Source organism: Pleurodeles waltl, chromosome 1_2 (genome assembly GCF_031143425.1).
Source record: "Pleurodeles waltl isolate 20211129_DDA chromosome 1_2, aPleWal1.hap1.20221129, whole genome shotgun sequence".
Lineage (NCBI taxonomy): Eukaryota > Metazoa > Chordata > Amphibia > Caudata > Salamandridae > Pleurodeles > Pleurodeles waltl.
The window spans coordinates 731,808,580-731,832,566 of NC_090437.1; positions in this window are offsets into that span (position 1 = coordinate 731,808,580).

Below are 23,987 nucleotides of genomic sequence, written 5' to 3' on the forward strand. Positions count from 1 at the left end.
CGAATTGCCAGAAGCTCTTTTTCAGCAATGACATAGTTTTATTCGGCTTCGTTCAACTTCCGAGACATATAAGCTACAGGTTGAAGTTGACCAGTGTCTTTATTTCGTTGTGATAAGACCGCTCCTATTGCTACATCTGAAGCATTAGCTTCCACTATAAAAGGTTGATTCGCATCAGGATGAGTTAAAACTGGGGCAGTGGAGAAAGCTTTCTTTAAAGTCGAGAAGGCTTGATCAACTTCTGGGGACCATACAAACTTTTCTTTCTTTCTTAGTAGCTTAGTGATTGGAGCCACTGTCTGGGAGAAATGACTTATGAGCCTCCGGTAAAAATTTGCAAACCCCAGGAAGCACTGTACATCACGAACAGTTTTTGTGATGGGCCACTCAGATACAGCTTTTACTTTCTTTTCTGCCATCACCATACCTTGAGCGGTAAGAATAACCCCCAAAAACTCAACCGTGGTAACATGAAACTCACACTTGGTTAGTTTACAATATAAATGGTGTTTTCGAAGGGCTGCAGGAATTTTCTTGGCATGTTGTACATGTTCGTTTTCATTGTCTGAGTAGATCAAAATGTCATCGATGTAGACTATGGCAAATATGTCGAGGTACTCTCTAAGAACGTCATTCAAGAAAAATTGAAAAGCTGCTGGAGCGTTACACAGACCAAAAGGCATGACAGTATATTCAAAAAGGCCATATCTTGTCTTGAACGCTGTTTTCCATTCTTCACCCTCTCTCATTTTGACCAAATTATAAGCACCTCGAAGATCAAGCTTCGTGTAGATCTTTGCTCTCTTTACTTGTTCCAATAAATCCGGAATTAGGGGTAAAGGATATTTATTCTTGATGGTGACTTTGTTTAAACCTCTATAGTCAATGCAAGTTCGAAGTTCTCCATTAGCTTTGGGAACAAAAAATAAAGGCAAAGCTGCAGGAGACTTAGAGGGGCGAATGAAGCCATTCTCCAAAAATTGATCTAGGTATTTTCGTAAATGTTGGTTTTCATGTTCTGACAGAGCATATACACGACAGTTGGGAAGTGTCGCACCTGGGGCTAGGTCAATTTGACAGTCATAAGATCTATGAGGAGGTCGAGTCTCTGCTCCTTTCTCATCAAATACATCTTTGTACGATGAATACTGTTTGGGCAACTGAGTTTCTTTCTCCGCAGCACTAGCTATGTTAGAGTTGCAAACTGTTGGTACTTGATTTTTTTGGAGACATTGTTCATTACATAGCGCAGATGAGAACATGATTTGTCGTTCTGCCCAATTGATTTCTGGATTGTGATGAGTCAAACATGGCAAGCCGAGGATAATCCCATATTGGGGAGCATGGATCACATCTAGAATGATTTTCTCTTCATGTTTCTTTCTTAGAATCTTATCTTCACAAATCATTGACAAGGGGATAGTCTGAAGAGTTACCGGACCACCAGTCAAGAGTTTTCCATCGACTGCCTGGATGATTTCTGGGTTTTTCTTTTCAATACATGGGTTCCCCCATGCGCGAACCAATTGGACTTCAACAAAATTCCCAGTAGCTCCAGAAACGACTAGAGCTTTTTTGAAATAGATCTCTTTCTTGACCTGAACTCTTATTTCTAGTTTAAGATGTCTAGATTGTGAAGGGTCCACGGTGACACCCAAGAGCAACCCTTCTCTGCATCTCGGGTGTTTTAGTTTTCCAACTCGACTGGTGCATTGGCTGCGACTTTCTGAACTGGACCTTGCTTGTTCTTTGGTTTGATTGGACAATTTTTGGCAAAATGACCTTTTCGCCCACAATAAAGACATTGTCCATTTTTTCTGCGTAAGTCCTTTTCATCTTTAGTCAAAGGTCTTCTGATGGTTCCAATTTCCATCGGTTCCGACGTTCTTTCTTTCGGAGTTCTTGAATCTCTGTTATCATGAACGCGCCATGAATATTTTTCAATCTTTTTGTGCGTTCCTTTACATTCTGCTAAACGATGGTCAAGTCTCAAGACAAGATTTATTAACTCTTGACAGTCTGTAGGTTGTGGATCGATTTGCGCTAAGATATCTTTTAATTCCTCTTTGAGTCCCTTGTAAAACAAGACCGCTTGTTTTTCTTCAGGCCAGGAAGTCTCGGCAACCAGCCAGTTAAAGTTGGCTAAATACGACACTAGGTCTTGATTTCCTTGGCGTAAGTTTAATAATTCATGATCTGCTGACTGTGTTACAGTTCTACGATCAAAAACTCTCTCAAATTCACGAACAAAATTTCTCCAATTATACAACAAGGGACTATTTTTACGCACAAGAGGAATTGACCAAGTAGCTGCATCTCCAGTCAGATATGATAACAAGAAAGCTACTTTGGACTGGGCATCGGGAAAGGTATTTGGTCTGCAGGTGAAGTGTAGTTCTACTTGAACCAGGAAAGATTGCGCTTTCAATGGGTCACCTGAGAAACGTTCTGGGGGAGCTAAAGGAATAGCAGCAGGAACATTTAGGGAAATTGGACTACTTCCAGAAGCCTGAGAAGAAGTACCTGGCCAAAACACCCCTGTGGGACTTTGCTCCTTCTTCTCTACCTTATCTTGCAACTGACTCACTCTCTCTGCTAAGCTGGTTGTCAATTCTTTGGATGATACAACCTCTGCTTGGAGCTGGGTGATAGCCTTAACTAACTCGTCTAGCGTGGCCATGTTGAGAACATACACAAACCAGGAGGATAATAATTAGTGGGCTCACTATTCTGTCAGAGTCACCAGATCCTCGGGGTTTGCGCACGTTCCCAACACGTCCTCTAATGAACAGCTCCAAGACTCTGATAGACAATTCACAGAGACTGTGAGAGTTCAAGAGGGGAAGAGGGGATTAGGAAGGGTACTGCTGGGAAGGAGGCCTTTAATGGGAAAAAAGGTTAGAACACACAATATAACCTGAAGTAAATAGTAATAAACATAGTCTTTCTGAAAATATGAGCAATCTTGAATTGCAGTTTTAAAAATGAACTGATTTTGTGATGATCAGATACCTGTAATGGAATCAAGATTAATTCAAATAAAACTTTTCTTATTCAAGCATGAATTAGAATAACAAGAATATGCATAATAGGAGTATATAATATTGCATCTAGAACTTCTGATCCTATATATATTTTCCTTGAAATGTTTTCAACACAGATTACACTCTTAAAACACTAGAGAAGAAATATTTTTCAAGGGGTTCAATAGTTCAAGAAATATTTCCCATACTTGTCAACTCGAATTGTACCAAGCAATTATCCTGGAATGGTAATATGCAGTTCACAACATAAATAAACTCTAGTAAAAAATTGCATGTCCTGCTGACTCGAATGCCACCATGCAAAGTCAAGAAATGGTTGCACAATAAATAGCAACAGGTTTTGAAATTATCTTAAATTGAATTATACATCGTGCCACTTCAAAACCTTCTTTTAAATGTCAATAAATAGTAACACACAATGTATCACAAGCTTTTAAAGCTTCATAAACGAACCGCGCCTCTTGCCGATTCGTGATCAATCATGTATGTGTCAATAAATGCCAGCGCGCAATGCAACTCAAGATTTCAAAGCTTTTCAAATGAATCGCGCCTCCTGCTGATTCATAAATATCCACGTGTATGTCAATAAACACTGGCACGCAATGTAACACAGTTTTTTCTTTTTAAAGCTTTTCAAACGAATCGCGCATCCTGTCGATTTGTAAACCTCAACGCGTATGTCAATAAACGCTGGCGCGCAATGTAACATGAGTTTCAAAACTATAAACGAATCGCGCTTCTTGCCGATTCATAAACATCCATGTACACACTTTAACAAAAATACTCAAGTACACTTTTTATGACCTTAAAACAAATTGTTAACATAAATCAACGATCAGATCTTAGAATGAGATAATTCTAGATAAAATAAACGGTATTGGGAATAAACCCAAACTACTGTCTTAACACACAGGAATAAGATGCACCAATGAAGATTTCAAAGCAGAACTGGGAGATCAAAAAGGCCACTGGAACTGAAGTTCTGGAAATAGCTACTCTTCTGCACTGGAACCTCTGAATAGTGAGCACTGGGAGTTGGGCTGACTCTCCTTATATAGAGTCTTGGCCAGCCCAGAACCACGCCCAGGCATGTTGCAGGGAAAGTCTCTGGAAGGCCCTGGAAAGAGGCCACACCCTAACCCACTCTGAAAACCTGTAGCAATACCTTGCAAAGAAACAGTATTTGTAAACATATTAAGAATAAGTGTTTAGGATTGAACTCTGCAATGCAAAAGGGTAAAATACAACATATCAGCACAATGCATGAATCAAGTTATTTTGAAAGTGATTTGTTTTTAAAAAATTGACGCCAATAGAGCGCGTACTGTTCTGGTGTTGACATATACCCCTTAAAAACCCTCCTATAGTAACCTGTGAGGCCTAAAAAGGATCTCACTTCAGTCTGGGTCTTCGAAGGCTCCCAAGCCAGAATAATGTCAAAATTGGGTTTTTAGGGGTGCCACCTGACCACTCCCTACCTTGTGCCCTAAGTACACCACAGAACCCTGCCCTATTTGGAACATGCTAGCCTTGATAGTGAGGCAAGACGTCTGCAGGGCCTCTAACAATTTACAGAGGTGCTGCAAGTGTTCTTCCCAAGTGGAACTGAACACAGCAATGTCATCCAGGTAGGCTGCACTGAAATCATCCAATCCAGACAACACCTGGTTAACCAGCCTCTGAAAGGTGGCAGGGGCATTTTCCACCCCAAAGGGCATCCCGCTGAACTGGTGGTGCCCATCTGGGGTAGAAAATGTAGACCTCTCCTTGGCCCTCAGTCAGAGCAATCTGCCACTATCCAAACGTTAGGTCAAATGTGCTGAGATATTTGGCAGCCCCTAACCGATAAATTAGATCATCAGCTTGGGGGTTGGGGTGAGTGTTAGAAATGGGGTCTTTGGTTGGCAGTCAGGTTACCCCCTGTCCAAGCAAGGACCCTCACTCTAGTCAGGGTAAGTCACAGACAATCCGAATTATCCTGTGCCCACACTCTGGTAGCTTGGCACTATGCAGTCAGGCTTAGCTTAGAAGGCAATGTGTAAAGTATTTGTGCAATAAATCAAGCAATAACACAGTATAGCACAACAAAAATACACCACACAGTGTTTAGAAAAATATAGAATATTTATCTGGATAAATGCAGGTCAAAACGATCAAGATTTGATAAGTACACTTTGAAATATCACTTTAGAAAATGAAAAAAAAGAGTCTTTAGTCTTAAAAAAGCAACAAGTGTCTCTTGCAAGCACAAAGTACCTGGTTTGCGTTCAGATTCTCTGCAGGGGAGAGGAGGAGATGTGTGGAAAATGGGGAGGTGTGCGTCGGTTTCTCTGGATGCACACAGCCGATACGTCCATATGTTTCCACACATGGAAGACTTTGTCAATTCCCGGCGTGCTGACATGAATCCTCTTCGGGTTGCAAGGTTTTTGGATATCTTGGGGACAATGCAGAGAAATCCTGGGTGTGCAGGACGAAGTCACAGGAGCTGCATCGATCCGGTGGACGATGCAGGGAAATTCCTGTCGCATGGCAGGTGCTGCATCAATTCTTTTTGCAGGAAGTCAGGCTGTGTCATTCTGGCTCACATATGTGTCAATCCAGTTGGCTGTGCATCGAAGTTCTGGTCCCAACACTGGCGCTGCTTCGATCTCTAGGGGAGCGGGGCTGCGTTGTTCCAGTTCGGCGTGCACTGATTTTTTTACCGAGATGCAGGCTGTAAATCGTTTCTGGCAGGCTGTGCACCGAATTTTCGCCGAACAAGGAGTGCTTTGCAAGAGGAAGTCTTTGTGGTCCTGAGACTTCCAGGAACAGGAGGAAAGCTCTATCCAAGCCCTTGGAGAGCACTTCTCAGTAAAGCCAGAGGACAGCAAGGCAGCAGAGCAACAGCAGGGCAGCAGTCCTTTGCAGAAAAGCAGTCAGGTGAGTCCTTTGGGCAGCCAGGCAGTTCCTCTTGGTAGGTTGCAGGGTCTGGTTCAGAGTTTCTTCACTAGTGGTATCTTGTCCAGAAGTGTCTGAGTTGATAGGGTCAGAGGCCCTGTTTAAATACCTACATGTAAAAACAACAAGTGATGGACGGAATGCTGAACATTGTCAAACACTCACCCCCAGTCATAGATCTGGGTTTAATCCATCGTTCTTTTGCTCACCATGCCACCCCAGTTTGGACCCAGCCATATGCAAATCAGTCTCAACCCTGTTCCTCATGGGAACAGTCCAGACCGAACTGCCAAGCCAGGTCCTCACTGGACCGGAAACAAGCATCCTGGGACCGGTTTCGGGGTTTCACCCCTCATCAGCCAGGCTAGCTTGAATCCAGTGGCATGGGAAGCACGGGACCCACGTCTGGGCATACCCTTCCCACTTAGGGCGACAAAGCAAAAACAACAAGTGATGGACGGAATGCTGAACATTGTCAAACACTCACCCCCAGTCATAGATCTGGGTTTAATCCATCGTTCTTTTGCTCACCATGCCACCCCAGTTTGGACCCAGCCATATGCAAATCAGTCTCAACCCTGTTCCTCATGGGAACAGTTCAGACTGTGCCTTTGAAGTGGGGGAGACTTCAAAGAGTGGCTTAGAAGTGCACCAAGTCTCCTTTCAGTTCCATACAGTCTGCCAGGGTCCCAGTAGGGGTTTGGCAGTCCATTGTGTGAGGGCAGGCCACTGTCCTTTCAAATGTAAGTGTCAGGCCCTCTACCCCCCAGCCCAGGAAGATCCATTCACAATGCACATGTGCAGGTGTGACTGAACATCCTGTGTTTAGGGTTGTCTGAGTGAAATGCACAAGGGAGCTGTCAAGTAACCTAGCCAGATGTGGATTTTAAGGCACAGAGGGATTTAAGTGCAAAGAAATGCTCACTTTCTAAAAGTGGCATTTCTAAAATAGTAATATTAAATTCAACTTCATCAGTCAGCAGGACTTTCTATTACCAATCTGGCTATACTAAATATGACCTTGTTACTTCTTACAGATCAGATTCTACCGCTCAAACAGTAAATGAGGGTAGTCCTAACGTTAGCCTATGAAAGGAGCAGGCCTGACAGCAGTTTAAAATAAATGTAGGAGTTCTACACTACCAGGACATATAAACTACACAGGTATATGTCCTGCCTTTTACCTACATAGCACCCTGCCCTATGGGTTACCTAGGGCCTACCTTAGGGGTGACTTATATGTAGAAAAATGGGAGTTTCAAGGCTTGGCAAGTACATTTAAGTGCCAAGTCGAAGCAGCAGTGAAACTGCACACACAGGCCTTGTAATGACAGGCCTGAGGCATGGTTAAGGGTCTACTTATGTGGGTGGCACAATCAGTGCTGCAGGCCCACTAGTAGCATTTAATCTACAGGCCCTGGGCACATGTAGGGCACTTTACTGGGGAATTACAAGTACATTAAATAAGCCAGTTGGGTATGAACCAATATCACCATGTTTTCAGGGAAAGAGCATACGTACTGTAGCACTGGTTAGCAGTGGTAAAGTGGGCAGAGTCCTAAAACCAGCAAAAAGTGGAGGGAGGGTGGCAGGCAAAAAGTTAGGGGTGACCACCCTAAGGCTGTCAGGTCTAACATGTGTCCCCCCAGCTGAAAATGGGGAGAGCTACCCAACCTCCTGGAAGCCCTCATCATAAAGGCAGAAGTATCTTGAGAGACCATAAGCGTTGGCGTGGTCAATCCTCGGGCAATGCTGTTAGGGTTTGTACACAGCAAAGAGCATGTCCCCTCTCACTGCACTAGTGGGTTCTGTAATAGCTCCCTTTTAAACTTACTATTGAAAGCCTTTCTTGTTATCTCACCTTCCCCCCCCCCCAGGCTTCTGTGTATGTTGTTTAATGTGCTGTTTTGTTTACACATTGGGCCTTGCTTTTACCAAGGCTTCTTTAAAACACTCATCCCTAGGCCATGTGTTAATCCAACTCATTTGCATAATAACTGAAATTCTGCACACCTTCCAAGAACATGTGCAGCATGTGAGGACCACACCCAGCCCTTCAAACCACACCCAGCCCTGTCTATAAAAGGCATCCCCGAGCCTCACCCAGTGCTTGTGCTCGTCTACCTCCCGCTTACCTGAGAACAGATCCCTCGGCGCTGGCACTCCTGCTCTTTACAGACTTTCATTGACTTCAATGGGCGCAGCTTCTGGCTCTTCCTCCTTCCGGTTTCCGGTTCCTCCTTGCTTCAGCCTCTCTCCTATGAGTAACCTGAAAAAGAGAAAGAAGACAAGGTTAGACTGATCAGTATCTCTTGCCAGCAACAAGTAAGTGCAAAACCTTTTATTACCTGAAAGAACTTTGACAACAATTTCTGGATTCGTGTATAGACAATTTGAAACGAAATACCTTCCACGAACATTGTGATTCAAACTCTTTGTTACAAGAATATTTTGCAGAACTTTGTGAAGCAAACATTGTTTTTTCTCATGGAACTTTTAAGAATCGAACAGTGGAAACCATTAACAGCAAGGCAAACAGTAAATCAAGGACTTGCACAAATTACATGCTGTATTTTGATGTAAAAGTACAGTATTTGTTTTATAAAAGATTCTGGAAATATGGGAAAAAAGTTTTACAGTAATAGAAAACACATCCCAGAGCAGTAACACATTCCAAACCTGGAAACTAGAGACCAGGATCCAAGAGGTACTTTTAGAAGAGAATTTCTAATAAATAAAGGGATAGTCAGGAACCCATTTAGGAATAGGTTGCACTTATCTGTTCTTTGTTTATGTTTCATTAGGCACCAGTTTCTACAGAAGTCAGAAAGGGCCGCAGATTTGTGCAGCACTTCAACAGTGGAAACGCAAGAACGGTGTTGTCTCTCTTTTTTTTATTTTATCCACTTCCCCCCTTCCCTTGAGCTTCTGTTCTTAGTGCACTGTTTTAAAAACTAGTGTGCTGGAACAAGCAGTTTCAGGGTGGGGTCGGATTGTCTTCAACCTCCATCAGATCTGAACAAGAACTCAGGTGAGCTGGGCTTTGACAGAAGCACAAGCCTTTAAAAAAATTTCAGTTCTGGTGGACAATGAATACCTGGGAAGAAATAGAGGGCATTGTCGTCACGGATATGGCGCAGGCCCTAAATGAGGACTTGGCTCATAATGAATCAGTGTCTGGCATCTTGCAACATATGCAAGAGGAAATAGAGAGATTAAAGATGGAGAATACCTCTTTAAAACAGGATTTAAGCAGGTATAAATTTAGGGGATCTCAGTGGAACACAGCTTCTACGCCTTTGTTTAAAACCTCCTCAGAGACAGGGGCGCCATCAAAACATACAACTTTGCCTTCCCCAGTTGAGGTTACTGTTAATGTTCCTAATGTTGTGCCCTTAGCAGCACCTGAACGTTTTCATGGAGATAGTAACAAATTCCATGTTTTTATCAATCAATGTCAATTACACTTCATTTGTAAGCCACAACAGTTCCCTACTGATGATACGAAAGTGGCATTCGTCTTGTCTTATTTGGGTGGCACAGCAGCCAATTGGTCAATTCCTTTCGTGGATAGAGATGATCCCATCCTCCATAATTGGAATCAATTTAAACGTACCATGACCAGCCTTTTTGCAAAACACACTTTCATGCAGGCAAGTGATAATGAGCTTTTAAATCTTAAACAAGGTAACAAGGATTTATTGACCTATCTCACTAGTTTTAATCGTTTACTCACCGAGACACAGTGGCCAAAAGAAAAGCGTGTCTCCCTTTTTTATAAAGGTTTGAGAGACGAGTTAAAAGACGCGCTGGCTCATATCGTTGATTTGCCAAAAGACTATTTAGACTTTGTAGATTTAGTTGTGAAATTAGAACATAGACTAGGAGAAAGAAAGGGAGATAAATACAAACTGGAATCACGGTTAACTTTTATTAGACACGAGAAGAAAGACACAGATAATAAACTCCCTGAACCAGAGCCTATGCAAATAGGGACACTCAGAGGTCCACTCACATCAGAGGAAAAAGAAAGAAGGAGAAAAATTCAATTATGTTTATATTGTGGCAGGGCAGGTCACTTTGCCAGAGAATGTCCAGTAAAGCCTAAAACTCCACGAAAGGGTGCTGTTTCCTCCACCTCCTCAACTGAATCGGGAAACGATTAAGCTCGACAAGGGGAGAGGTTACTTGTTCATGAAAACATCTTAATCAAACCTCTAATGCTGCAGCCTTCAGGGTACCGCACATACCTAGACATTTCATAATTCAGGTCGTTTTAATTGTTACTACCCAAGTGAGGCATTCTCTCCCTGTCCTACTGGACTCAGGCGCGACAGGAAATTTTGTGGATAATAAGTTAGCTGAAATCTTAGGACTTCCAGGTGCCTAAAGCCTTGTCCAGAAGCAGTATGTGCAGTGGATGGGTCAGAATTGACCTCTGGATTAATCACAAAACAAACAAGTCCACTTGTTATGGTCTGTCAGAACGGGCACACAGAGGTGATTAGCTTTGATCTGATAGATACTCCTAATTTTGGTTTGATTCTCGGGGTACCCTGGTTAACAACTCATAACCCAAAAATTGATTGGGTGAATAGAACTGTTACTTTGGATTCCTCTTTCTGTAGAACCAATTGCTATCAAGAAGCAGGTACAGAACAGAGCACAGTATTACACTGTGCTAGTGTTACACAAGATGAACCAAGTCTCCCTCCTGAATATTCTGACTTTAAAGACGTCTTTGATCCAGTAAAGGCTAGTGTGCTGCCCCCACATCGGTCTTATGACTGCCGTATAGATCTTATCCCAGGGGCCCCTTTACCTAATAACAGAGTATATGCTTTGACTGACGAAGAAACCAAATACTTAAGAACCTACCTAGATGACCTACTACAGTCTGGGTTCATCCGTCATTCCACATCTCTGGTGTCATCTCCACTCTTTTTTATCCCGAAGCCGGATAAATCCCTGCGCGCGTGTATCGATTATAGAGGACTAAATAAGGCTACAATAAAGAATAAATATCCTCTTCCTCTAATACCTGTGTTGTTGGATCAATTAAGACATTCTACTGTATACACTAAACTAGATCTGCGGGGAGCTTACCACCTGGTCCGAGTAAAAGAGGGGGATGAGTGGAAGACAGCTTTCAAGACAAAGTTTGGTTTATTTGAGTACACAGTAATGCCCTTTGGGTTATGTAATGCCCCTGCGGCCTTTCAGTTCTTTATAAATGAGGTCCTACACGAATTCCTGGACGTTTGTGTCATAGTATACATAGACGACATCCTCATTTACTCTAAGAACTCAGAAGAACATACCCAACATGTTCGTGCAGTATTATCAAAGTTAAAAGAAAATCATCTTTTTGCTAAGTTAGAAAAGTGTACTTTTAATGTCAACAAGGTGGACTTTTTAGGATACTGCCTGTCACCTCAAGGAATAACTATGGATGTAAAGAAAATCAGTGCTATTGCTGATTGGCCAGAACCATCCTCTGTAAAAGATATTCAGAAATTTCTGGGTTTCGCCAATTTTTATAGGAGGTTTATTGCACATTTTGCAGACATTGCGGCCCCAATAACTACCTTGTTGCGGAAAGGGCAACGATTTCTTTGGACTGATGAGGCGGCACACGCCTTTCAACTCCTAAAACAAAAGTTCACTTCAGCCCCAATTCTGAAACATCCTGATCCTGACTTGCCTTTTTTTGTTGAAGCGGATGCTTCACAAGTAGCTTTAGGAGGAGTTCTCTCTCAACGAGATGCAGTAGATGGCCAGTTACATCCTATAGCCTTCTATTCCAAAAAGTTATTGCCAGCTGAACAAAATTACACTGTGGCTGAAAGGGAACTACTAGCTATCAAAGTAGCCTTTTCAGAATGGAGGCACCATTTAATGGGAGCCAAGTACCCAGTTACAATCTTTTCTGACCATAAGAACCTACAGTTTTTTGGATCACTTAAAGCACTAACACCACGTCAGATGCGCTGGTTAATTTTTTTTAGCACATTTGACTTTGAATTTGTTGTGCACCTGGTCTATAGGTTATAACAATCTGATGTGTTATCTAGATACGGAGATACCTCAGACATGAAACAAGATAAAATAGGAGAACCCATTATTCCTCCCCAAAAGTTGTTGGCACCAGTACAACAGAAGGATTTCATCACAGATCTATATAATGCACACATGCAAATAGCACCTCAGGATTGGTTAAAGGATTCCCATAACACAATACAACGAGGTTTATTGTATCACGACAACATGCTGTTAGTGCCCACCTCTGAATTACAAACACAGGTGATAATTTGGCATCACGCCTCACCCTTGGCAGGTCATCCTGGTTGGGTAAAAACCCTGGAAAATGTGCAAAAACACTTTTGGTGGGACACTATAAGAAAGGACATTAAGCAATTTGTCACTACCTGTCCAATTTGTGCAAGACATAAATCTTCTCATAAGGCTCCTGACGGCTTGTTAATACCAATGCCAACACCCAAACAACCTTGGCACACTGTGAGCGTAGACTTTATTGTAGGTTTACCACCTGTAAAATCCTTCACAACAGTGTTGGTTATAGTGGATTTTTTATCTAAAATGGCACATTTTGTACCATTACGGAAATTACCCACGGCGGCAGAATTTGCCGATATTTTTATAAGGGAAATTGTGCGTTTACATGGTTTGCCAAGCAAAGTGGTTTCAGACCGAGGGAGCCAGTTCAACTCCAGATTTTGGAAAAAATTATGTGAAAAACTGAAAATAGATGTGGCCTTATCCACTGCTTTCCACCCAGAGACAGATGGACAGACTGAACGGCTGAACCAAACCTTACTTCAAACGCTACGTTGTTTATTGGCTGATTATTCTAGTGAATGGTTGGAAGCTCTCCCTGTAGCAGAGTTTGTTTATAATAATACTGAGCATTCAGCTCTACTTTGCTCACCATTCTATTTCTTGCAGGGGTATCATCCAAGAGCTATACCCATTTTGTTAGAAGATTCCCTGTTGCCTACAGTAACGGATAGACTAACGAGGTTAGGTGACATACAAGACAAAGCCAGGAAACATTTATTAAAGTACAAGGAAAGCATGAAAAGACAAGCAGACAAACACAGGTCTGAGGCCCCAATGTATAAAATTGGTGACAAGGTATGGCTCTCCACAAAGAACCTAAACATAGAGGGATCCCGAAAGCTGCAACCACGTTTCATTGGACCCTTTAGTATAACTGCCATAGTAAACCCGGTAACAGTAAAATTAGATTTACCAAAAGAATATCCAGTACATACTACATTCCATGTGTCCTTGCTTAAGCCGTACAACTCAAAAACCCGACCTGAACCACCACCTCCACCCATACCAATTAAGGGAAATCTGGAATATGAAGTGAAAAGCATAAAAGACTCAAAAAGAATTAGTGGACGTCTGTTTTATTTAGTAGAATGGAAAGGATATGATGAATCTGAGAATTCATGGGAACCAGCATCATATGTAAATGCCCCACAGCTGATTAGACGGTTTTATTTAAAAAATCCAGGAAAACCCCGTCCTGTAGGAGGGCCTTTGAGGGGGGCAACTGTTAGGGTTTGTACACAGCAAAGAGCATGTCCCCTCTCACTGCACTAGTGGGTTCTGTAATAGCTCCCTTTTAAACTTACTATTGAAAGCCTTTCTTGTTATCTCACCTTCCCCCCCCCTAGGCTTCTGTGTATGTTGTTTAATGTGCTGTTTTGTTTACACATTGGGCCTTGCTTTTACCAAGGCTTCTTTAAAACACTCCTCCCTAGGCCATGTGTTAATCCAACTCATTTGCATAATAACTGAAATTCTGCACACCTTCCAAGAACATGTGCAGCATGTGAGGACCACACCCAGCCCTTCAAACCACACCCAGCCCTGTCTATAAAAGGCATCCCCCGAGCCTCACCCAGTTCTTGTGCTCGTCTACCTCCCGCTTACCTGAGAACAGATCCCTCGGCGCTGGCACTCCTGCTCTTTACAGACTTTCATTGACTTCAATGGGCGCAGCTTCTGGCTCTTCCTTCTTCCGGTTTCCGGTTCCTCCTTGCTTCAGCCTCTCTCCTATGAGTAACCTGAAAAAGAGAAAGAAGACAAGGTTAGACTGATCAGTATCTCTTGCCAGCAACAAGTAAGTGCAAAACCTTTTATTACCTGAAAGAACTTTGACAACAATTTCTGGATTCGTGTATAGACAATTTGAAACGAAATACCTTCCACGAACATTGTGATTCAAACTCTTTGTTACAAGAATATTTTGCAGAACTTTGTGAAGCAAACATTGTTTTTTCTCATGGAACTTTTAAGAATCGAACAGTGGAAACCATTAACAGCAAGGCAAACAGTAAATCAAGGACTTGCACAAATTACATGCTGTATTTTGATGTAAAAGTACAGTATTTGTTTTATAAAAGATTCTGGAAATATGGGAAAAAAGTTTTACAGTAATAGAAAACACATCCCAGAGCAGTAACACATTCCAAACCTGGAAACTAGAGACCAGGATCCAAGAGGTACTTTTAGAAGAGAATTTCTAATAAATAAAGGGATAGTCAGGAACCCATTTAGGAATAGGTTGCACTTATCTGTTCTTTGTTTATGTTTCATTAGGCACCAGTTTCTACAGAAGTCAGAAAGGGCCGCAGATTTGTGCAGCACTTCAACAGTGGAAACACAAGAACGGTGTTGTCTCTCTTTTTTTTATTTTATCCACTTCCCCCCTTCCCTTGAGCTTCTGTTCTTAGTGCACTGTTTTAAAAACTAGTGTGCTGGAACAAGCAGTTTCAGGGTGGGGTCGGATTGTCTTCAACCTCCATCAGAACTGAACAAGAACTCAGGTGAGCTGGGCTTTGACAGACACCACCGTAAAGTCCATCCCCTATAGGGAAATGGACCACCTCAAGAGTTTAGGATTTTCACCCCTCATCTGCATGACCCATCTGAGGGGCCTGTGGTCTGTCTTAACCCAGACGTAAGTCCTAAACAGTTATGGTCTCAGCTTCTTCAGTGCCCAGACCACAGCAAATGCTTCTCTCTCAATAGCACTCCACCTCTGTTCCCATGGTAATAGTCTTCTGCTAGGTTCACTCTCCTCTTCCATGCCCTCCTCTGTCACAAGAAGCATACTGACATCAGACCTCTCAAAATGAGGCTGCAGTCTGTTGTGGTGGAGAACCCTTAGGGGGTTTCTAGGGGTCTTGAGGTCCACTAGGTAAGTGGCCTCCCCCTTTCGTTCTTTGACTTCGAATGGGCCAGTCCAGAGGTCCTGGAGAGCTCTAGGTTCTACTGGCTCCATCACCCATACTTTGTGTCCAGATGAGAACTCTACCAGAGTGGCCTTCTGGTCATACCACTCCTTCATCACTTCTTGACTGGCCTCGAGGTTGCTCTTGGCCTGTTTCCAGAAGCGCTGTGTCTGGTAGTGGAGGGCCAGCATGTATCGGACCACATCCTGGGGAGGTTTCTTGGGAGCTATCTCCCATCCCTCCTTCACTATGCTTAGTGGTCCCCTGACAGGGTAGCCATAGAGAAGTTCAAAGGGGCTGAACCCCACCCCTTTCTGGGGCACCTCCCTATAAGCAAAGAGAAGACATGCTAAGAGGATGTCCCCCTTAAGCCTCATGGCCTCAGGTAGGCCAGTGATCATGCCTTTCAGAGTCTTGTTGAATCTCTCAACAAGCCCATTGGTTTGAGGATGGTAAGGGGTGGTAAACTGGTAGGTTACCCCACACTCAACCCACATGGACTTCATGAACTTTGACATGAAGTTTGTGCCTTTGTGAGACACAACCTCCTTTGGGAACCCCACACGGGTAAATATCCCCATAAGAGCTCTGGTCACCACCAGTGCAGTCACTGTCCTTAGAGGGATGGCCTCTGGATAGCGGGTGGCATGGTCCACCAAAACCAGGATAAAGCTGCTGCTTAGGGCTGTTTTGGTGACCAAGAGATCAGTGACGTCGATGCCCACCCTTTCAAAAGGGGTGCCAATGATGGGGAGTGGGATCAGGGGGTCCTTAAGCCTTTTCCCTGACTTCTTAATAGCCTGGCAGGTTGGGTAGGACCTATAGAACGCATCTGAGGCTACCCGCATTCAAGGCCAATAAAAGTGGGTGACAAGCTTGGCAAAGGTCTTGTGTTGCCCCAAATGTGCTGCCAGGGGGGATGCCATGAGCCAGGCCCAGTAGGAAAGCCCGGTAACACTGGGGGACCACCAGCACACGTGCTGCCCCAGCAGCTGGTACCTTAGGCTCACTGTTGAGGAGATCATTCTCCCAATATATGTGGTGATCACCAGAGGCTTCACCTGCTCCTTGGGCTGAGGCCTGTTACCTCAGACCCTCAAGAGTGGGGCACTCCTTCTGCGCTTTGCAGAATTCCTCCCTGTTTGTCCCACCTTCCACTGGCCTACCAGCAGGCTCAGGCAGGTTACCCAGGTCGGCAATATCCTCCCCAGTTGGCTACAGGCATGGCAGGACTCACAGCTACTTTTAGAGTACCGGAGACCCCCCCCACTCAAAGGGAACCAGAGTGACTGGTAGGTGGCTCTCACGATTATCGGAGACTATGACCGGGTGGAATGTATTAGGGATGGCTTGCTCTGCTGACAGCAGCTGACCCCTGATAGTGTCATACTGGCTTCTGTGTCACGCAGAGCCTCCACCCTTTGCCCATCAATGGTGACCCACTGCCTATACTTGGAAGTATAGGCAGGCATGTGGGCTTTTGGCACCGTTTCCTTATCTCCCAGGGACACTAGGGTTACCTCTATCTGTTCCACAAAGCTAACTGGGACCATCTCCCCCGAACGCTACACTAGCCAACCCAGGTGTCTGCTCTCCAGTGGTAGGCTGTGCCCTCTTGGGACACTGGGAGTCGCCCATAGAGTGTCCAAACTTGAAGCACTCTAAGCATTTGGGGAAAAACTTCCCTTTCTTCTTGTCAAAGAATCCCCGTCTCTTCTTAGACTCACGCTGGGACTGGGTACCACCACCCTCCTGGGAATTGTTTTGGGGGCCTTTTGAGAACTTATTTTTAAGTTTTTCTCCCCCTTTTTCCTCTGTTGGGAACCCTGACCACCTTTGTGGGTGTCCCCCTCAGGTACCTTCTTGAACACTCTGGTGCTAACCCAGAGGTCAGCCTCCTCAGCAAGCTTCCTACGATCAGTCAGCTTATTGTCAACTGGAAATCCTATAGAATGCAATGGGAGAAAATAGGTCTAGGGGCAACACAAACCATATACTAACAAAGTGGAATGCGAATCACAAATTCCCCCATAGACAAGTGCAGTGTGGGCAGAATCGCTGGAAGAGTAAGAATACAGTGAAGGTAAGTAAATTAACCCACCCAAGAGCCCAGAAAAGCAGGAGTAAAGTACTGCTAGTTTCCTTAGAACACACTACACCTCATTTTGGGGATTTTGCAGCAGCCAACCAAGTCTGCAAAAAACAAATGCTGGATTATTGGACCTGAAGACCTGCAAATGAAGGGGACCGAGTCCAGAAGTCGAAAGGAGTTCCAGGAAGGACATGAGCCCCTGCCAACCTAGAAGAGGGTGAAAAAAGGGTCACCAGTTAGTCGAAGACTGCAGGAATACACCCTAGGAAGATGCCAGCGGGTTCCTGCATGATGCAAAAGATGTGGCACGGCATGAAGATTATTGCAGATGAGATTTCATGTTGGAAGTCGCCAACAAGCCTTGGCTACAACAAAAGTACACAGGATTACTGTCTGGCATGGGAGGCAAGGACTTACCTCCACCAAATTTGGACAGAGTGGCCACTGGACTGTCAGGGACACTTGGATCCAGCTCCTGTGTTCCAGAGGCCACCCTCATCAAGATGAGAGGGGACCCAGAGGACCGGTGATGTAGAAGTTTGGTGCCTGCATTGGCAGGGGGAAGATTCCGTTGACCCACGGGAGATTTCTTCTTGGCTTCCAGTGCAGGGTGAAGGCAGACAGCCCTCAGAGCAGGCACCACCAGGAAACAGTCAAGAAAGCCGGCAGGGTGAGGCTCTACAATGTTGCTGGTAGTCTTCTTGCTACTTTGTTGCGGTTTTTCAGGCATCCTGGAGCAGTCAGCGGTTGATCCTTGGCAGAAGTCGAGGAGGTAAGTACAGAGGAACTCTGGTGAGCTCTTGCATTCGTTATCTGGTGAGATGCCCACAGGAGAGACCCTAAATAGCCCTCGGAGGCGGATTGCCTACAGAGAAAGGTAAGCACCTATCAGGAGGGGTCTCTAGCGTCACCTGCTGGTGTCTCAGAGCTGTCCATTGTGCCCTCACACCTTTGCATCCAAGATGGCAGAGGTCTGGGACACACTGGAGGAGCTCTCGGCACCTCCCCTGGGAGGTGCTGGTCAGGGGAGTGGTCACTCCCCTTTCCTTTGTCCAGTTTCGCGCCAGAGCAGGGCTGGGGGGATCCCTGAACCGGTGTAGACTAGCTTATGCAAGGAGGGCACCATCTGTGCCCTTCAAAGCATTTCCAGAGGCCAGGAGAGGCTACTCCTCTCAGGCCCTTCACACCTATTTCCAAAGGGAGAGGGTGTAACACCCTCTCTCAGAGGAACTACTTTGTTCTGCCTTGCTGGGACTGGTCTGCCCAGGCCCCAGGGGGGCAGAAACCTGTCTGAGGGTTGGCAGCAGCAGTAGCTGCAGAGAAAACCCTGGAAAGTTAGTTTGGCAGTACCCAGGCTCTATGCTGGAGACCAGGGGATGCATGGCATTGTCACCCCAATACCAGAATGGTATTGGGGTGACAATTCCATCATCCTAGACATGTTACATGGCCATGTTTGGAGTTACCATGGTGACACTACATATAGGTATTTACCTATATGAAGTGCACGCATGTAATGGTGTCCCTGCACTCTCAAAGTCTGGGGAAATATCCCTGAATAATGTGGGGACACCTTGGCTAGTGCCAGGGTGCCCACACAGTAAGTAACTTTGCACCTAACGTTCACTAAGTGAGGGTAAGACATATATGTGACTTATAAGTTACTTAAGTGCAGTGTAAAATGGCTGTGAAATAACGTGGACGTTATTTCACTCAGGCTGCAGTGGCAGTCCTGTGTAAGAATTGTCTGAGCTCCCTATGGGTGGCAAAAGAAATGCTGCAGCCCATAGGAATCTCCTGGAACCCCAATACCCTGGGTTCCTAGGTACCATATACTAAGGAATTATAAGGGTGTTCCAGTGTGCCAATCAGAATTGGTAAAATTAGTCACTAGCCTGCAGTGACAATTTTAAAAGCAGAGAGAGCATAAACACTGAGGTTCTGATTAGCAGAGCCTCAGTGATACAGTTAGGCACCACACAGGGAACACATACAGGGCATATTTTATGAGCACTGGGGTCCTGGCTAGCAGGATCCCAGTGACACAGGTAACAACAAACATACATGCAGTAAAAATGGGGGTAACATGCCAGGCAAGATGGTACTTTCCTACACAAACCCCCCGCCCCAACCGAGGAACAATAAGGCTAACCTTGCCCAGATGAGTCTGCAGTCCATCTGCATTGAAGTGGGTACTCCCAGGCCTATGTTCTACTGTATAGTCCGTTCACTGTAGGGATATGGACCACCTCAAAAATTTATGGTTTTCACCTTTCATTTGTTTTAGCAAAAGTAGAGGTTTGGGGTCTGTCTGAACAATAAAGTGAGTACCAAACAGGTATGGTCTCAACTTTTCCAGTGCCCAGACCACAGCAAAGGCCTCCGTCTCTATGGCAGACCAATACTTTTCTCTAGGGGTCAACCTCCTGCTGATAAAAGCAACAGGTTGATCCTGGCCGTCAGTATTAAGCTGTGATAGCACTGCCCCAACCCCCAGTTCAGGAGCATCAGTCTGAACTATAAATGTTTTGGAGTAGCAAGGGCTTTTTACAACAGGTGCAGAGAACATGGCCTGTTTGAGCTCATGAAAAGCTTTTTGACAGCTAGCTGTCCACAATACCTTTTTAGGCATCGTTTTACTAGTGAGGTCATTAAGAGGAGCTGCAATGGAGCCATAATTCTTAATAAACCTTCTATAGTACCCTGTGAGGCCTAAAAAGGCTCTCACCTGAGTTTGAGTTGCAGGGGGAGCCCATTCCATAATGGTCTGGATCTTCCCCTGCAGTGGTGCAATCTGTTCTCCACCTACCAGGTGGCCCAGATAAACCACTCTGCCAAGCCCTATCTGGCACTTTGAGGCCTTGATAGTGAGGCCTGCCTTTTGCAGGGCCTCCAAAACTTTCTACAGGTGGACCAGGTGATCATCCCAGGTGGAGCTAAAGACAGCTATATCATCCAGATATGCTGCACTAAAAGCATCCAACCCTTGCAGAACTGTGTTCATCAACCTTTGAAAAGTGTCAGGAACATTCTTTAGACCAAAGGGCATCACAGTGAATTGATAGTGCCCTCCAATGGTTGAGAATGTTGTTTTAGGTTTTGCATCTTCTGATAGCTTAATCCGCCAATACCCCTGCAGTTAAGTCAAAAGTGCTCGGATACTTGGCATAAGCCAGTGTATCAATCAGCTCATCTGCCCTTGGTATAGGATGAGCATCTGTCTTGGTTACTTGGATGAGCCCTCTATAGTCACAACAAAACCTCATCTCTCTTTTTCCATCCTTACTGTGAGGTTTATGAACAAGCACCATGGGCTTTCTGAAGGCTCAATCACTCCTAAATCTAACATTTTCTGAACCTCTTGTTTAATGCAGTCTCTGACATGGTCAGGCTGCCTATAAATCTTACTTTTGACAGGTAAACTGTCTCCAGTGTTGATTGTATGCTCACACCAAGTAGTGGTACCTGGCATTAATGAGAAGAGTTCAGAAAATTGACTTAAGAGATTTACACAGTTATCTTTCTTCTCAGCAGTAAGACAATCTGCAAGTACTACTCCCTCCACTAAGCCATCTGCTTCAGTATTGGAGAAAAGAACAGGGAGAGGGTCTCTCTCTTCTTCCTGTCCCTCATCAGTTGCCATGAAATCAGCCCTGTCATAGTAGGGTTTCAGGCGGTTGACATGGAGCACCCTAAGGGGACTCCTGGCAGTGCCTAGGTCTACCAAGTAGGTAACCTCACCCTTTTTCTCTACAATTAGATGGGGTCCACTCCATTTGTCCTGGAGTGCTCTTGGGGCTATCAGCTCCAATACCCACACCTTCTGTATTGGGTGGCACTGAGCCAGGACAGCCTTCTGGGCATGCCATTGCTTTTGCAGCTCCTGGCTGGCCTGAAGGTTTTTACTGGCCTTTTTCATGTACTCAGCCATTCTAGATCTTAGGCCAAGTACATAATCCATAATGTCATGTTTAGGAGCTTTTAAAGATTGTTCCCAACCCTCCTTAATAAGGGCAAGGGGAACTGTCACAGGGTTCCCAAAGAGGAGTTCAAAGGGGCTAAAGACCACTCCTTTTTGGGGTACCTCCCTTTAAGCAAAAATGAGGCAAGGTAACAGGACATCCCATCTCCTTGTGAGTTTTTCAGGGAGTCCCATTATCATACCTTTGAGAGTTTTATTAAACCTCTCAATCAGACCATTTGTTTGTGGATGATAAGGGGTAGTGAACTTGTAAGTTACACCACACTCCTTCCACATTGCCTTGAGGTATGCAGACATGAAGTTACTACTTCTGTCTGACACCACTTCCTTAGGGAAGCCCACTCTGGAAAAGATTCCTAGGAGGGCTTTTGCCACTGCAGGAGCTGTAGTGGTCCTTAAGGGGATGGCTTCAGGGTACCTAGTGGCTTGGTCCACTACCACCAGGATAAACCTATTGCCTGAAGCTGTTGGAGGGTCAAGGGGGCCAACTATGTTAACCCCTACCCTTTCAAAGGGTACCCCAACCACAGGAAATGGAATTAGGGGGGTCTTTGGAGTGCCACCAGTCTTGCCACTGGCTTGGCAGGTTACACAAGAGCGACAAAACTATTTTGTGTCCTATGACATATGAGGCCAGTGAAACAGGGGAACAAGCCTGTCCCAAGTTTTACTTTGGCCCAAATGCCCAGCCAAGGGAATGTCATGTGCCAAGGTAAGAAGAAACTCTCTGTATTGCAAGGGGATGACCAATCTCCTGCCAGCTCCAGGTTTAGGGTCCCTTGACTCTGTATACAGGAGGTTGTCTTCACAATACACCTTATGGCTATCACTGACATCCCCATTCTGCTGTTTGACAGCTTGCTGTCTCAAACCGTCTAGTGTGGGACAGGTCTGCTGTGCCACTCTCAGCTCTTCCCTAGCAGGCCCCCCTGCACCCAAAAGCTCAGCAGTGTCTGCTGTCAGCTCATCTGGTGTAGGTTCTGCACAGGGAGAGGATTCCTCTTCCTCAAAAGGGGAATCTTCTGGAGAGGGAGGGATAGTGGGCAAGGATTTACCCTTCCTACCACTAGCTTTTAGGAGCACTTGGTCCATTGTTCCAGGATCCAAGTTTCTCTGTCCTTTTTGCATTTTGGCCTGAGCCCTGGTTAAAGAAAAATATGCCCAGGACTGTCCAGCATTGCTGCATGAGCCTCCAACTCCACTTCAGCCCAAGCTGATGTCTCCAAATCATTGCCTAGTAAGCAATCTACAGGTAATTCAGTGGCTACCACAACTTTCTTTGGACCAGTAACCCCCCCAGTTGAGATTCACAACAGCCATGGGGTGGTTAAGTGTGTTCTTGTGAGCATTAGTCACTTGGTATTGCTGACTACCTAGGTGTTGATCAGGGTGAACCAGTTTCTCTATAACCATAGTTACACTGGCTCCTGTGTCCCTGTAGGCCTCAACCTCAACACCGTTAATTAGGGGTAGTTGCTTGTACTTAATCATAATAAGGGGACAAGCAACCAAGGTGGTAAAGTTAATCCCACCATCAGAGACTAAAACAGCCTCTGTGGTCTCCCTAACAAGACCAACCCCAACTACACTGCCAATAGTGAGCCCAGCTACACCCTTGGTTGGCTATTTGTAGTAGACTTCCCACCACCACTGCTATTACTAGGAGCACTAGAATTTGCAGTCGGGGTTGTGGTGGTGGGAGGTTTGGTGTTTTTCTTTGGACAAGTGGAATCACTTGCCCAATGGCCTTTTACTTTACATAAGTAACACATAAGGCTTTTTCTGATTGTTAGAAGAGGATTTGGACCCACCACCCCCAGAGGATTTTTGTGGGCCTGATGAAGACTCAGAATGTTTTTTATCTTTGTCCCCACCCTTGTCAGAAGACTTACCTATCCTTCTTCTTGCCATCCTTATCACCCCCTATATGAACTTTTCTGTTCACTCTTGTTCTGACCCATTTGTATGCCTTCTTTCCCAATTCTTGGGGAGAGGTCAGATCTGAGTCTACCAAGTACTGGTGCAACAAATCAGACACACAATTGTTCAAAATATGCTCTTCCAGGATTAGATTATACAGGCTTTCATAGTCAGTCACCTTACTGCCATGTAACTAACCCTCCAAGGCCTTCACTGAACAGTCTACAAAGACTGTCCAGTCTTGAGAGGACTCTTTTCTGGTGTCTCTGAATTTAATCCTGTATTGTTCAGTGGTTAAGCCAAATCCATCCAAGAGTACATCCTTCAAAACCTTGTAGTTATTAGCATCACTTTCTCTGACAGTAAGGGGCCTATCCCTACCCTTACCATAGAAAGATAGCCACAAGATAGCAGCCCTCTGCCTTTGAGGGACCAACTGTACCATACAGGCCCTCTCAAGTGCAGCAAACCACTTGTTAATGTCATCCCCCTCCTTGTAAGGGAGGACTATCTTATGCAGGTTTTTAGAATCTTGGTCTCTGACAGGATTGGTATTAAAAACACTGCTGCTGTCACCATGGGGAACTAACATCAATCTCTGCCTTTCCCTCTCTACATCCAGAGATTCCCTGTCTAAGTCCAGCTGCTGCTGTTTAAGCTTCAGCCTGGCCTCTTCCAACCTCAGCTTTCTGAGTTCCCTTTCCATTAAGTTATCCTCAGGGTGGGAGGCGTGGGAATTG